Source organism: Pteropus vampyrus, unplaced genomic scaffold, assembly GCF_000151845.1.
Source record: "Pteropus vampyrus isolate Shadow unplaced genomic scaffold, Pvam_2.0 Scaffold169, whole genome shotgun sequence".
Lineage (NCBI taxonomy): Eukaryota > Metazoa > Chordata > Mammalia > Chiroptera > Pteropodidae > Pteropus > Pteropus vampyrus.
This window is the reverse complement of record NW_011888950.1, coordinates 2,812,232-2,828,672: the sequence shown is the minus strand read 5'-3', so window position 1 is coordinate 2,828,672 and position 16,441 is coordinate 2,812,232. Positions and strand designations below refer to the sequence as shown.

At 37.4% G+C, this 16,441-nt stretch overlaps 1 protein-coding gene and 1 pseudogene across 1 annotated transcript in view; one reads left to right on the top strand and one right to left on the bottom strand.

Annotated features, from left to right (window-relative positions):
* Positions 1-4,477, bottom strand: part of LOC105298943 (ATP-binding cassette sub-family A member 8) — a 79,782-nt gene extending 75,305 nt beyond the window's left edge. The window contains exon 1 of the mRNA XM_011370412.1: positions 4,330-4,477. The gene's annotated coding sequence lies outside the window, so the exon portion shown is untranslated. The remainder of the gene's footprint in view (positions 1-4,329) is intronic.
* Positions 4,478-7,437: 2,960 nt separating this feature from the next.
* LOC111745901 lies at positions 7,438-7,556 on the top strand (annotated as a pseudogene).
* The last annotated feature ends 8,885 nt before the right edge of the window (positions 7,557-16,441 follow it).

Genomic DNA, 16,441 nt, shown 5'->3' with positions numbered 1-16,441 from the left:
CCAATAATGAGTAAGGAGATTGAATCGATAATTAAAAACTTCCTAACAAAGAAAAGCCCCAGATCAGATGGCTTCACTGGTGATTTCTACTAAACATTTAAAGAAGAATTAATGCCAACTCTTCTAAAATTCTTCCAAAATAGTCAAGGGGAAAGAATACTCTCAGACATATCCTATGAGGCTAGCATTACCCTTATGCCAAAGCTAGAAAATGATACTATAAGAAGAGGAAACTTTAGACCAATATCTCTAATGCATATAGATGCAAAAATTCTCAACAAAATATTAGCAAACTAAATTTACACAGAAAGGATCAGACACCATGACCAAATAGGATTTGCTCCTGAGATGCAAGGATGGTCAATAAATGCTATACACTGCATAAATAGAATAAAAGATAAAAATCATATGGTCATCTCAATAGGTGTAGAAAAAGCATTTGACAAAGTACAATACCCTTTCATGATAAAAAACCTCAAAATATTAGGTATAGAAGAAATATACATCAACATAATAAAGGCTATATATGACAAATGCACAGCTACCATTATATTCAATGGTGAATGGTAGAAAGCTTTTCCTCTAAGATTAAGAACAAGACAAGCATGTTCACTCTCATCACTCTTATTCAAGACAGTGGCCCCAATTCTTCATCTCTACTTGCGTCCACACCCATGGTCTGGCAACTTTGTAGTCTCTTCCATAAATTCAGACTATAACTTTGACCAACAGAAGGAGGTGGGGGTGTCAATGTTACATTTCTGAGCCTAGACCTTACAAGGCTTTGAGTGTATCTGCTTGCTCCTGTGGCTCTGCCATTGCTATGAGAACATACCTGGGTGCACCTCTAAGGAATGAAAGCCACATGAAACAGAGCTGAGTCATCCCAGTCATCTCAGTTTAGAGTTGCCTACATCAGACGATAGCCAGCCGAGCCCCAAAAATGTGAGCAAGCCTATCCAGGATCACCAGAGCCTCTTAAAAGAAGCAAACCAGGCATCTCAGATATAAATGCTTGGTGTTGTATGTTATTTGTTGTTTTTTCTTGCCATGAAATGTAGACGCAGCAATAGACCACAGATATGTTACTTAGGATTGCCTATTGAGCTTCTATAATATTGAAGTTTCTTTGGTTTTAGCCACTTTTTATTTTCAACTTCTAACTTGATCATGTTGTGGTCAAAGGAACTACTACTTGTAAGACATTACTTCTTTGAAATTCCTTGAGACTTCCTTGGTGGTGCGGCATGTTTTAATATTTAGAAATATTCCATGTGTGCTTGAAATAGATGTATATCACCTTTTAGGTTGTTTTGTAACTATCCACTTAATCTTTTAAATTTTGTTCTTCAAATCTTCAGCATCCTTCCTTATATTTATGAGATTAATCGTTTCATGATAGAATTCTATTCAATTTTCCATTCCGATAACAGGTTTGCCAATTTCTTATTCTATCTCTTTTAGTTTTTAGTTTAAGGGTTCAAGTTAGTTGCATAAAACATTGCTTTCTTGCTCAAGTTTTAATGGTAGGTTGCTTCTGTTTCTGATAAAAGCACAGAGACATGAGGTTTCTATAGCTTAAAATTTGCCTAATGTAGTTTTATCCATACCCTTATCTTTTAACCTTTTGCTAAATTTTTAAATGTTTGCTTAATGTATAGAAAACTCATGGTTGCTATATTTTTAGGAACCCAAACTGATACACACTATATTTTTAAGAGGTGAATTTAATCGTATATAAATTCCAGTTTTGGAGGCCCTTTCTTTGTTTTTTCTTCTCATGTTAAACTTGCTTTTCATTTGCTTCTAATTATGTCACTTCTATTGAACTTTATCAAGTTTGCCCTCCCCCCATGTTTTCCTTCCTGTGCCCAAAATATAAAAGATATTTATATTCCTTTAACAGTTACTCTTAAATTTTGGACTTTCTTAGAGAAATATCTTTTTTTTTTTTAATGAAAACTTATCATTTATTATCCCTATCCTCTTCATAAAGCAAAGACTTTCTAGATACTTTACCTCTGCTGAATTCCAATCCTGATCATTCTGGTTGTTATTATATAGAAATTTTCCCCAATCTTTAATTTAAAGTACACGAAAATCAGATTTATTTTACCATGTATTCAGTTAATTATTTTGTCAATATAATATACAGGTTCCTGTGGGGAGGCTGTCATATACTTGAGCTTGTGTTTGAGATGGAGGGTAGAAATTCCACCCAAAATGGGCTTGTGTAAACTTTAGCTGGATTAAGAACCCAAGACCCTCTGACTGGTGTGTAGGCTAGTTCATTGTGAAAACATCCCATGGACTCTACCTAAAATCGTCTGCAGAGAACAGCATTAGTCTCTAATAGATATTGGACCAGGAGGACAGCAGCGGACCACACTCCTCTTCCTGGTAGAAGCAGCAAGTCACAGTTGCAGCATATTCAACCTTGACAAAGAGCATATGTATGAGTGTGTGCGTGTGTGCATGTGTATGTGTGTGTGTGTGTGTGTGTGTGCGTGTGTGTGTGTGTGTGTGTGTTGGGGAACGGTGGTGGTGAGGAGGAGGCAGGGGAATTTATATACATCCCTTTTTTTTCTGCAGCAAGGACCCCAAATACGTCCCAGAAGGGGATGCCTCAGTGAATGATAATAATGTCACATTATTTCTACAGTACCTAATCAACCAATATTATACAATACGATTTGCCAAGTCTCTCCTGAAAATGGTGGTTCTCGAGTGCTCTCGAAGGTCTTCACTGCAGGAGGAAACACTACCTAAGCTGATCTGTAGAAAGTAGAGAGATTCTGGAACGGTCACCAGTTTTCTGGGAAGCATGCCAGCGGTGTGACTTGAAAGGATAGGTCAGGACTTCTGAGCACAGAGCAGCATCTCCACTCTGAATATGGCTCTTAAATCCTGAATTTGGAGCAAGTGGTCTCCTCCTATGTGTATCCCACATTGGCCAGGGATAGAAACTACATGGTTGCCATGAGCTCCTCCATCGTGATAATGAGTGGATATGCCTCCCCTCACTCCCCCACCCCCAGCACCTCCTTTGAAACTCTCATTCATTCATAGAACAAGATAATGCTTGGGGCTGGGCTATTTCCTTGAGACAAAGCTCAGGTAAGACGTGCAGGGGCCAGTTCCAGCAGGTGGCATAGTAGCCCAGACAGCCTCAGACAGCATTGCCAGAGGAAGAACCTACACATGCTGCTTAATGAGAGGCTGAGAGACGAGTCTGGGTAGCAGCGGACTGCGTGGAGGGGTTAGAAAGCCCGTGGAGTGACAGTCAGAGGGAGGAAGATAATTCCAATCATTAAAAGCATGAAGTCAGACTCCAGAGAGAGGGGGCTGAGGATCCCTGTAGATGGTTCTTGGTGCTGAGAATTCAAGGTGGTCACTTTCAAGGGGACCGTGCAGGGCCGTACAGGGGAGTAAAGCAGGCCAAGAGAGTGACCTCCTCACTGTGGAATCAGCCACCTCCCCATGTGGCATGAAAACTTCTGTCTGGCTCCAACCCCTCAGATTTTCCGCTGTGAATTAGTATCGCCTACTTTATTTTCCCCTAATTCCATGTAGATTCTGTCATTTATCAAAGGTCTAACAACCACATGAGTTCCTTTTTATACACATCACAAATCGTTTCAAACTGTAATGACTCTGGTTTTCCTCCTGTCATAAGTTGTTAAATTCAGAACAAAATGCTTACACTATAGGAACACGAAAATTCTGTTTACTGAAAATAACGTGTATTTTGAAAGAATATTGAGATAAGGAAAAGCTACATATTTCACATTCTGATTCGATCCATGGTGTACACAGAGTAAAAAAATTTGGGAGATCATCTTACATTTCTAAAATTCTTAGAGCCTGAGATTGAGAGACGGGAACAATAAAAATATCTCTGTTAGTGCTTTTGGTAAATAGTCTCAAAGTCAGGAAAACAGTTCATCTGGAATGTCCCTGAATTATTGTGCAATCAAAATAAAGAATTTCAAAACAATCCAGGTTTACAAATAAATTCTCAATATTCTTAGTTCTTTACAATCTATTAGCAAATTTCAGCTTATTCTCACACTTAGTTTCTGTCTTAAACCATATAATAGTTGCATCATTTTTTTTAAAACTTATATTTTAACTCAATGCTTTAATTTTTGTAATATTAAATATCAGATATCCAAAAACATCAAAATTGCCCATTAATTTTCAAAATAATTGCTTCATAGAGAAATTGGCACTGAATTCCTAAAGACCTATTTATAATTTTGTGATAGAAAAAAAAATAAAGGAAAAGGAAAACCCTCAAAACAGAACAGAAAAACAAAATGAACTTACTTTTGAGAAATTTGAAGCAAGCAATCTAGAAACACATTTAATCCACTGGTCTCCTTATTTAGAAGAAAATGATTCACATAATTTTTTCCTGGTCTTCACTGCATCTCTAGAATCTGCTTTAACTGTTTGATGTCTGTGAAAAGTTCCTGTGGAGACAGACCGCTTTCAGAAGAGGTTATGATTTCAATTCTATTGGCCCTGCCAAATATCACGTTCACGTGATTACTCTTGGACTTTTTTTTTCTTTTCATTGGCATATAGCCAGTTCCTGCAGAGCTGTGTCATTTATACTTTGTTGCCCGGACATATCTTATTACAAAGAGGAATCATAGAGAGGAAATCCAATATTTGTAAGCTTTTCTCTATTATGTCCAAGATAATTGTGGCTAATATCAAAATTTTAAGCACTATCTTTAAACCATGAGAAAGGAAAGAGTTTTATCAGAGAAAATCTTCTTCCTACACAGAGCTCTAGACTGGCTGGCTGATATCATTGCCTAATTGATATCATCATTTGGATAATCAGGATTTTCAACCCCCTATATCTCATTTTCAGTCAGTTCAGAATATTTCCTAATCTCCCTTGAGACTACTCTTTGACCCATGAATTATTTAGAAATATGTTGTTTCATTTCCAAGTGTCTGGAGATTTTCCTGTTATCTTTTGTTTATTGCTTTCTAGTTTAATTCTGTTATGGTCAGAAAATTTATTTTGTATGTCAGATTTGTTAGGATTTGTCTTATGACCCAAGATATGATCTGTCTTGGTGAATATTCCATATGCACTTGAAAAGAGATGGATTCTACTATTGAATGAGGGGCGTAGTATATAAACATCTATAAACATTTATTAGATCTAGTTGGTTGATGGTCCTGGTTAGTTTTTCTATATTCTTGTTGGTTTTCTATTAGTTCTGTTGATTATTAAGAAAACAGTATTGAAGATTTTAACAAAAATTAGAAACTTTTCTTTTCCCTTTCAGATCTAACAGATTTTTGCCTTGTGTAACTGGAAGCTGTGCTGTTAAGAACACACACATTTAGGATTGTGATGTCTTCTTGGTGAGCTGGCCTTTTTATCATTATGTAATGTTCATCTTTATCCCTGGTAACTTTCTGTGCTCTGAAATTACTTTGGTGTTAATATAGCCATTTCCACTCTCTTTTGATCAGCTGACCAAATGACTCCTCTATCATTTCAATATTCTTTGCCATGATTAATTTTGTAGTGAGCGCATTAATCAGAACATGCTACAATTCATTTGCTTTGATTCTTTGTTGACCCATACGTAGATGATTTATAGATGATCGAGCCACTCAGTTCTGAGTACTATGCCCTTTTGCAAATATTTACAGACCCACAAACTTCAAATGGAAGTTTTCTGGATGCTTCTGACTTGGGATAGGTTGGACCAGATTATGTCAGATCAATGTTTCTATTGTAACAACTATGAAAAAGACAGGTAAATGTCTTATTAGAAACCATGCGAGCCAATAGCCAATGGAGCCACATCGTTATGGTACAGAAAGAAATTAGTCCACTCAGGTTGATAAACAAGTAAAACTATCTACCAAAAATTAAGACAAAATAAACACTTTTCAGAGAAACAAAAACAGCTGAGAGAATTTGGTAAAAAAAACCAAACAACTGTTAAGAATATGTAATGTCAACCCTAGAGTAGCCAGTAAAAATAAATAAAATAACTAAACAAACAAATAAACAGGCTAATATGCCAGTAAATAATATCAAATGGTATACTAAAAATATAAAATGTTACTTTTAATCCAACCATTTCGATAATTACACTGAATACAAATAATCAAAACACCCCACCTATAAGAGATTTCCAGACTTAATTTTAAAAGTGTAACATAAATATATCTTGTCAACAGAAAAAGAAAGCCCACTGTAAATTTAAAGACTGAAAGACGAAAACTAAAACAAAAAAGACCGGAAAAGATGTAGCATGGAAACACTAGTTACTGGAAAGCTGGAGCAGCTATATTAATAAGGTACAAACTAGACTTCAGGATAAGAACTATTGCTAGAGATAAAGAGGAATTTCCTAATAATATAGTGGTTAATTTATTAAAAGACACGAACCACGTAAATTGATACAGAACTGATAGCAGAGCTTAAAAATTCATGAATGAAAAACAGTACTGAAAAGGCCAGCTGATGAGTCCACAGTTATAGCTGGAGATTTCAACATGTTTATTCCAGTAATTGATAAAAATCACCAGATAAAAAGTCAGTAGGTGTATAGGATATTTGAACAACACAATCAAGCTACTTGAACTAATTGGTCCCTATTGAACACTCCAAGCAAACAAACAAACCAGATTTTTTTTTTTTTTTACAAATGTACATGGAATATTTACCAAGATAGATCAATGTTAAATCATAAAACAAATCTCAATAAATTTAAAGAATATATTTTAAAAATATACTTTGACCAAAAGAGAATTAAGTTGAAATTAAGAATAGCAATACAGCTAGCAAATGCCCAAATAATTTAAAATTAAACAACATTCTTCTAATAATCTTTATTTCAAAAAATATATTTAAAGAAAAAAATAAAATATTTTGATAAAAAGGAAATGCAACATATGAAATTTTTGTGGGAAGCAGTTCAAACAGTACTTATAGGACAATCTGTGGTTTTATGTGCCAGTACAAGAAAAAAGTCTAAAATTAATGATCTAAGCACTCACCTTAAGAAACTAGAAAAATAAGAGCAAATTAAATAAAAAGTATATAGATGGAAGAAAAGAAAATCAAAATAAAGATAAAGCCTAGAATAAAAAATAAAAAAGTAATAAATAAATTCAATGAAACTAGAAGCTGGTTCTTTAGAAAGACTGATAATATTGATAACCTTTAGCTAAACTGATCGTGAGAAGGAAAAAAAGACAAATTGCCGATGATAGAAATGAAAGATGTTTGGCTAAAAATATATCAGGTAATTAGAAATAATAAATCATATGTAGCAATGCTGATATCAGGCTAACTATAAATTAAAAAAATTAAACATAATAAGGAATTTATAACAATATCTATTCACAAAAAACCTAGCAACAAATTTTAAAAAGCAAAAATTACAAAGAGTCTATAGCCATGCCACTCTGAATAAGCCCGACCCCGTCTGATCTCAGAAGCTAAGCAGGGGCGGGCCTGGTTAGGACTTGGATGGGAGACCACCTAGGAAGACCAGGTGCTGTAGGCATAAAAAAAATAAATAAGGGATTGTAAGCTGACAAGTTCCTTGCAATCTGTGAGGTCAACCAAGGGTTGCCTCGCCTAAAAGAAAAAAATTACAAAGAGACACAAGAGACATAAGAGCATAAGAGTGGGTTATTTTAACACATCACCTTCAGTACAAGTTAGAGAAACTGGAAAAAACATATATATAGAAGATCTGAACGACATAAAAGGTACTATATATAGATATAGATACTGAAATTATAGTGTCTTATATATATATTTCTATGGATCTATTTTAAAAAGCATAATCAACAAGGTACTATATATATACTTCAGTATGTGTTTATATTTGGCTTATATGCAAGTATGCTTGCAATTTTTTTGTAAGATTGAATTTATGTCAATATATCATTGTCAATCTAAATAACTTTACACCCTGATAATAGAGAACACACCTTCTTCTCTAGTGCACATGAACCATTCAGAAATATTGATCCTATGTGGGGTAAGAAAATGACCACTAAGTTCTATATAAAATATAAATATTATAAACAATATTCTCAGAAAACAGTGCAATAAAACTAGGAATCAGCACAATTTTAAAAGGCATTCTGCTTTGAAATCGAATAACTTATTAAACATCTTTTGAGTGGCAAGGGAAATAAAATTGAAGTTAAAGATTATACAAAATATAATTATAAAACACTGCATATCAGAATCGGTGAAATATATTTAAATAGGTGATTAAAGTAAATTCATGGCCTTAAGTACTGTTGGCTCACGAGCCTGAGATCTTCCTAGGTGAAATCAAACACTGGCCCCGAATACAGAGGGCAAAGATAGGAGAGGCAGACCTCTTCAGGTTGGTAAGTGGTGGTTTTAAGAAGCAAAGGAAAGTACCAGATCTGTCCTAGGCACCATAAGCGGAGGAGACCTCTGCATTCACCGCCAGAATCTTAAACGTTCATATTAAGACCGTACCAGGATTCAGTCATAAACACCATCCAGATGTTCTCAACAACACATTGCTCTTCCAAGGCCGCATCCTTGAAAATGGCGTCCTTGAAAATGGGAACAGCGAGTGGAACTTATAGTCCAAGGACTGGGGAGTGGGGAGAGGCCTTGATTGCCCAGAACAGCCAGATGGGAGAGCTGGTAGGGCAAGGCATGTGGGAATGGACGCACCACTCTCTCCAAACGTTCACGTGTCCACCAACCTGGAAGCTCTCCTAAACCATCCCTCTGTGTTTTCAGGAAGGCTTCATCACAAAGTCATGGTTGATTAAATCATTTACCATTGGCAACTGATCCGACCTCCAGCCCTCCCCTCTTGGAGGTAAGGGGGTGGGATTGAAACCACATGGTTGATTCTCATGGCAACCAGCCCCCAACCTGAGGTGAAGGTCCTAGAGGCACCTCATCAACATGACAAAAGAAACCTTTACAGCTTTCATCACTGAGGGATTTCAAGGGTTTTGGAGTTCTGTGTTGGAAACAGGCATGAAGACCAAATATATATTTCTTATTATAAATCACAATATCACAAACAGAAACACAAAGTGTCTCCCACAGGAAAAGCTTCAGGGTATAGTCAACTATCACGTCTTTTTGTTGTTTCCATCAACGAATCCCATATAGGTACGATTTTCTGGGCAGTCCTGAAAATTGAAAATGTAAGTGTTCCCAAAAGGTCTTAATTACATAAGAAAATAGATTTCTCATTCTGAATTACCAAAACAAGTTATTTTAGAAGTGTGCCAGGGGTGTGGCTTACACAGATCTAGACTTGTAGGTGCAAAATCAGCAGCTCCATCGTGGCCAGCATCAGTTGGCTCTTAGGTCCTGGCATTTGAGAGGAGTGACCTCCTCTCTTGACCACCTGCCATGTTGGTCAGGAACAATCCAAACAGTTGTACTAGCATATTGCATGGAGGTGAGGAGTGGGTATACCATGCCCAAAGGCTTCATTTTATTCATGGAGCAGGATGACACTCAAGGCTGGGCTATTTCCCAGAGACAAAGCTCAGGTAGGACGTGCAGGGGCCAGTTCTAGCGGGTGGCATAGTAGCCCAGACAGCCTCAGACAGCATTGCCAGAGGAAGAACCTACACATGCTGCTTAATGAGACTGAGGACAAATCTAGGTAGTAGCAGACTGCGTGGAGAGGTTAGAAAGCCCGTGGAATGACAGTCAGAGGGAAGAAGATAATTCCAATCATTAAAAGCATGAGGTCTGTGTAACACAGGAGCTCCCTGCCAGGAACCTACATCAGGGATTTGGCTATTCCGAAAAAACCACCAGGAGGACCAGAAGAGTGAGACACGCTGTTTATTACTCACGATGCAGGAGAGCTCCGTGGGTGGCCGGTAGGAGCTGCCTAAGCTGCTGCTGGCCAGGAGCAAGCAAAGCTCTAAGCACATAAGCAGAGCAAGGGATTATCTCATTGGGGGAGCAGCCTCCTTCTCAGGCGGATTTGGGCAAGAAGTGGCGCTTGGTTACAGGAGCAGATAATGTCCTCGGGGGCAGGCACTGCCTTCCCTGGCTGCTGGCCGGGCCGCCATCAGTCTTCTGAGTACGTGGATGGCTCTGTTCTGAGCTAAGCCCATAGTCAGAGTTTCCAGGAGCCGCATGCACTGCCTCTAGCCACGTGAACACTTAAAGGGATCGCACAGGAGGGTGAGCTGGCCAAAAAGTCATTTCCTATCTATGGAATTAATATAGAAAAGAGGCATAAGAACTACACAAAAAGACTAAATATCCAAGCAGGTTGTGTTCAGAGCCTGCCACGGGCTGCTAGACGTGGGACCTGGATGTGACCACCCACGGCGTCCGGGCCTATAGCTTCCTTGACAAAAGTCATTCTTGACCTTAAGTGAGCCTGTAGATTGTCTTTGTGCATCTAAGATAACACACCCTGAGAATCTTATTCCCAGACCCCTCACGGTACATCCACAGAGCACAAGACCACAGAACCCCTCAAGGTTATCTTGTCCTCCCCACCCCCTGTACCATCTCCATATGCTGTAAGTGTTCATTATTAACTCTCCTGGACCCACCAGTAAAGTGTCCCTCCGTTTCACTTTGATCCCATCCCAGAGAGGCCCCGCTTTGCTTTCTCCCACCCACTTCATCCACCACCAAGGATTCCCTGGAACCCTCCTTTCGTCCGTCCCCTCCTTTGATTCTAATGGATAGAATAAGCTGCAAAGCTGCCATTCTTAGGAGCATGTTCTTATTCTGCTGAGATTTTGCTTCCTGACAATTGTCATCAGTTTGGCTCAAATAAACTCATTAAAATTCTTTACCGGTTTGAATGTTCTTCATGTCGACACAACTTTATACCCATACCATGAAAGGAAAACAGGAAAACAAAGACTTTAAACTGTACCTTACACAAGTTAAAAATAAACCCAACCATTCATTCCATTCTTTATTCCCTAGTCAGTAATTTTTCACAGAAACTAAGAAGCAGATATAAAACCAATTCTCAAACACTCAGGGGCTCATTCTCTGACTCTGAGAGAAGACCATGCTCTGCCTATGGAGCATTATTCCTTCTCTAGTAAACTTCTTGTTTTTCTCTAATTCTGGCTGGCTCTTGAATTCTTTTCTGCACAGTGCCAAGGACCCTTCCTCTCTCAGTGTAGGACTTGAGTCCCTACTCGGGGGGATTCGCCCCGTTCTGCATCAGAATCAGTCACAGCCAAATGTAGCTCGGAGAACTGAGTCTGACTCCAACTCTCTGAGATTTTCCATTGTGAGTCAGTCTTGCAGTAGAAACGAATTCATTAACCTACCTCTCATGCTTGCTTTTTTTTTTTTTTTTCCATTTCCAGATTTGTGTATGCACTATAGCTCATATCCAAATAACAAGTTAACAACATAGGGTTGTCATCATGAAGTTGTAGTTTGCTTCTAACCATAAAGGTTCTAATTTTTCTCCTGTCATGTTTATGTTAATGTCAGAAGAAAACTGTTACTATTCAACATGAGTGTGAAAGATTGTTTGCTACAATTATTTGAATAGCAAAGGATGTGGATTTGAAATAATACCCATGTAATGAAAAGTATATATTACTCAATCTGATTGAATACATTATATCCAAAGAATAAAAGAAAAACATCTTACATTTATAAGAAAGCATCATATATTTAAAAAATTTAAGTCTGACAGTGAGACAGAGATAGTAAAAACATGTTTTTAAATGCTATGGATAAAAAAGGATCAAAGTTAGAGAAAATATATCCCAAATGCCTGTAAATTGGTATGCAATAAAATCATCAGTATGCTCATTTATGCATATCTATCTATCTCTCTATACATTGCCAACGCAGGCTTTCAAATGCATTCACAAGGTTCATTTAAGTTCCTTCTGATCAATCCATTAGCAAATTTCTAGCTTATTTACACACTATTTTTTTTTGGTTTCAACATGATAAAAGAATTGCAAAAACTTTTTCAGTTATTAACCCAGTCCTTTTTTTCCCCGTGGAATATAAATCACAGCTATTTCTAAACATTCAATTAATTATTATAAAAATAATTTCTCTAGACGTTTGGCACTTGGTATGTGGGAATCTTATTTGTGATTGCATAACACAAACAACAGAAAAAAAAAAAGATGAACTTACTTTTGGGAAAGTTATCTAAAAATCTCAGTTTATTCCTAGGTTTCATTATTTCCCGGAAAACAGTTCACATTTCTTCCTGGTCTCTACAATATGGGTGTAGACGTAGATGTGAATAAAACCAACACTAACTCTGGGTCCAGTATTTCCTTTTATTTTCATGCCATGACCTTTGACCAACTTCACTGCCCTTCGCATGCATATCAGAGCTTTCTAGTTGATGATTATCTGTGTTCCTTAAAATGCAGCCATGAATATTTTCGTCAGCAACAGCCAGAATGGCATGACAACCGAGATAAATATCAAACTAGTAATAGTATCGATTATAAGCAATTGTCTATCACAAGACCGCCAGAGAGTGTGGCCCCTGGTGCTACTTCATTCTTCTGTCTCTTTGTCTTGTCAATCATTAGTACCTGAGTTATACTATTTTAAAAAGTATTGTAACAGGGATCTGGTAGCGGAGAATAATTTGTGCGAAACAGCTGGGCCCTCTGTCTACTCTGGCCCAATCTTCCTGTAAGTAATAATAAGTTCTGTTACACCCTGTGGAGTTGCCTGCTTCATCTTTCAGTCTGAAGATATCTTCTCATTATGGTGGCCATCGCCCCTTTGCCCTGCCATCAGATATGTCTTCCTTATGGTTGAGCTGTTTCTCCATTTTGAAAATTCTCATTAAGACGGCTTTCTAGAGGGGGATGATGATTGCAGTTCTCTTGGCTGGAGAACACTAAATTCACGTGATCACTCTTGGATAAACTGCTTTTTGATTGACCTCCAGCCAATTATCGTGGCAGAGAAGGGCCAGCTGTACTTGGTTGGCTGGGTGTATCATATTATAAAGGGGTGTCTTACAGAGGGAATTTAATGTTCTCTTCTATGTCTCAGAAGAAAGTGGATGGTTTCAAAATATAGAACATTATCTTTAAACAGTAAGAAAGTAAAAAGCTTAGTCAGAGAAAAGCCTTTTTATCTCTACTCACAAGTTCTGGATCTTTTGATTGACATGTTGATTCGGGTAATCTAATCAGGGTTTGAACATTTTAAAAAGCAAATTCTGGATTCTTCTCTGCTTCCCATATCACACCTTCCATCTCGACTTTTTTTAAAATCTCAAGAAATAGTAGTACCTCCTTTCTCTTGCTCAAGATAAAAGAAATCTTGACTAGCCTTCCTTCACTCCTCCAGCATCCTCTTCACACACAGCTTCGCCAAGATGATAAAATTACCAAGCAGTTGGTTTAAAGACATGTAATTATAAAGCAGTGGTGGTGATCTGGACAGTCAGTGTCGTTTTTGGTTGTCACACTCAAGTGCAGGTTGCTACTGGCATCTAGTGGGTAGAGGGCAGGAATGCCACCGAAAATTCTATAAACCACAAGACAGCCTTTCCTCTCCCGCCAACCTCCAATAAAGGATTATCCAGTAAAAAACGTCCATAATGCCAGTGTTGAGAAACACACTTAGTATAAGAATGGTGCCAGTATCATTAAAGTTATTTATTTAGAATCACTGTAATGTTTTCATTCATTTTGCCCTTAGAACTATTTTTATTTTTTTTTTCATCAAATACTGCAAGCATTCAATGAATACACACTTTATATGTCTACATTAGGTCATCTTTCCCTAGTGTTTTACAATTTGAAGAAGGCTAGACTCACCTGAAAGTATCTTGGGTGTCTTGGGTTGGATTGTGCCCAGTGAGGGGTTTTGAAGAGACATTAAAATAGTTCCAAAACTTACAATGAGAGTTCCATTTCAAGACTGCAGTTTTAGCCCACGGTTTTAATTCTCTTACTTTGAAATGGCCGTGGATATAACTCAATAAGTATCAAAACAAGGGAAACATTTACATTAGCAAGAGCAACGGAAAGTTCCGATTGTTTGGCTAAACATTTAGAGGACAGAGTGGTGGAGACAAATTGAGGTTGATGGACACATCGACTTGTTACAGAGTCAACACAGATAAACAAGTAGGAGATATTGGGAGCTCACTCTTGCAGAATCCTGATGCAGGAAAGGACTGGGGACAGGCAGCTTGGGATAGTTCGAAGGTCTTTGGCAATTACATCAGTGCCCTGTATTTAATTCAGGTTTTTGTCCCACATCTTTCTTGGCATGATCTACTACATTAGTCAATGTAATGTTAACTCTCTGTTGTAACCACCCCATAATCTCAGTAATCTCAGTAGCTCAAGGGCACAAAGTATTTTGCAGTAGTTTAGTTTCTGGTTTTATTTTGGAGTATGTGTGGGTGTGTGTTTTATGTCTCAGCCCTGCGAAGGCCAGGTGGCTCCTCTAGGCAGCTCACCTCCAAATGGTGACTCAGGGACTCGTACTTTCCATTGTGGGGACTGCCATTTCAGAGTCCCTTATTTCCTGACTCATAAATGAGAAAAAGAAGTCACACTGAAATCTAGTGGGATATTTAGGTAATGGCCCAAGAGTTGCATACATTATTTCTACCTGTATTCGATAGCCCAGAGCTAGTCACATGGTCTCAGAATAACTCCAAGGGACTTTAGGAAAAAAAGTCTCCCAGTCCATTCAGAAGGAGAAAATTGGATTGGTGAGCATCAACGGGTATTTACCTAAACAACATACAAAATTAAGTGGGGCTGTCATTACCACAGATTCTTTGTAAAGATGCCATGCCAGTTGGAAGAAACAATGCCCCAGCTGATTTCAAGATAATTCAATAAAAGAGCGCAATTTCATGTTATCTCCAAAGTGTTTTCAGCACCATTTAAACAATATAATCCATCACTGTGACACTACTGAAAAATGAAATGCAATTAACTTTCTTACTGATCAGAAAAAAATCCCTCAGTATCAAGATTTTATATTTTTGTTGCTATGTGCAATATAGACTGTAAGCTTGACTTATGTTTCTCTTTGAAATAATAGTTCAGTGTCTGGGGTTGTTATGCTAGGAAGACGTGACTTCTTTGATGTGGAAGGGATTATGAAGAAACTTTTTTTTTTATATTGGTAGGAGCGGGATAAGGACTGGTTTAACTCTTTTCCCAGAATACTCCTCTCATCAATTTGACTGCTGCTGATGTGGCTCTCCTTATGATTATAGAAAAATAATTTTTAAATTTATAAACCTGTATTTTGTTATCCGATTCTCACATCAAGTCAATGAGTTAATAAGTCAGGTATTAATATTCCCCTTTTAAGGTGGAAAACAGACTCAGCATGTTTCAATCACTGACCTACAGATCTATAACTTAGAAAGTAACCACGAATGATACAAATATAACTTTGCCATTTCTGAGATTTGAGAACTAAGAGTTTGAATTTCACAACCCACACAAAGGACACACTTGGAGCATCTGGCTTAGGTGATTAGGGAGACTACAGCACTGGGTCCCACAGGACACATAGTACATAAGGCCATCTTGCCAAGACTGGGAGATGTAGCAGATCTACCTAATACATAAAAACAAACACCGAAAAGCAGCCAAAATGAGAAAACAAAGAAATATGTCTCAAATGAAAGAAGAGGAGAAAATTACAGGTAAAGAACTAAACAGAATGGAGGCAAACAATTTATAGATGCAGAGTTCAAAACACTGGTCATAACGATGCTTAAGAATCTTAGTAAGAACTTCAACAAAGAGATAATAAGCATAAGAAAGGACATAGAAACCATAAAAAAAGAACCAGCCAAAAAATGAAGAATGACTGAAATGAAGAATACACTAGAAAGAATCAAGAGTACATTAGATAAAGCAGAGGGTCGATTCAGTGACTTGGAAGACAAGGTAGCTGAAAACACCCAATAGAACAGTGAAAAAAAAAAAAAAGGATAGTTTAAGGGACCTCTGGGACCACATCGAGTGTACCAAAATCTTCTTTGGGACTCTCTGCGCTTCTTGGACTTGTATGTCTATTTCCTTTGCCAGATTAGGGACGTTTTCAGTCATTATTTCTTCTAATAGGTTCTGAATTCCTTGTTCTCTCTCTTCTCTTTTTGATATCCCTTTGATACTATATATAGAGAACCCTAATGATTCCACCAAAATCCTGTTAAAACTGATCGATGAGTTCAGTTAAGTAGCAGGATACAAAATTAATACTCTGAAATGAGTTGCATTTTTATACACTAATAATGAATTATCAGAAAGGGAAATTAAGAAAACAATCTCATTTACAATTGCATAAAAAACCCTAGGAATAAATTAGCCCAAAGAGGTAAAAGACTTGTGTTCAAAAATTATAAGACATTGAAGAAAGAAATTGAAGAAGATACAAATAAATGGAAACACATAC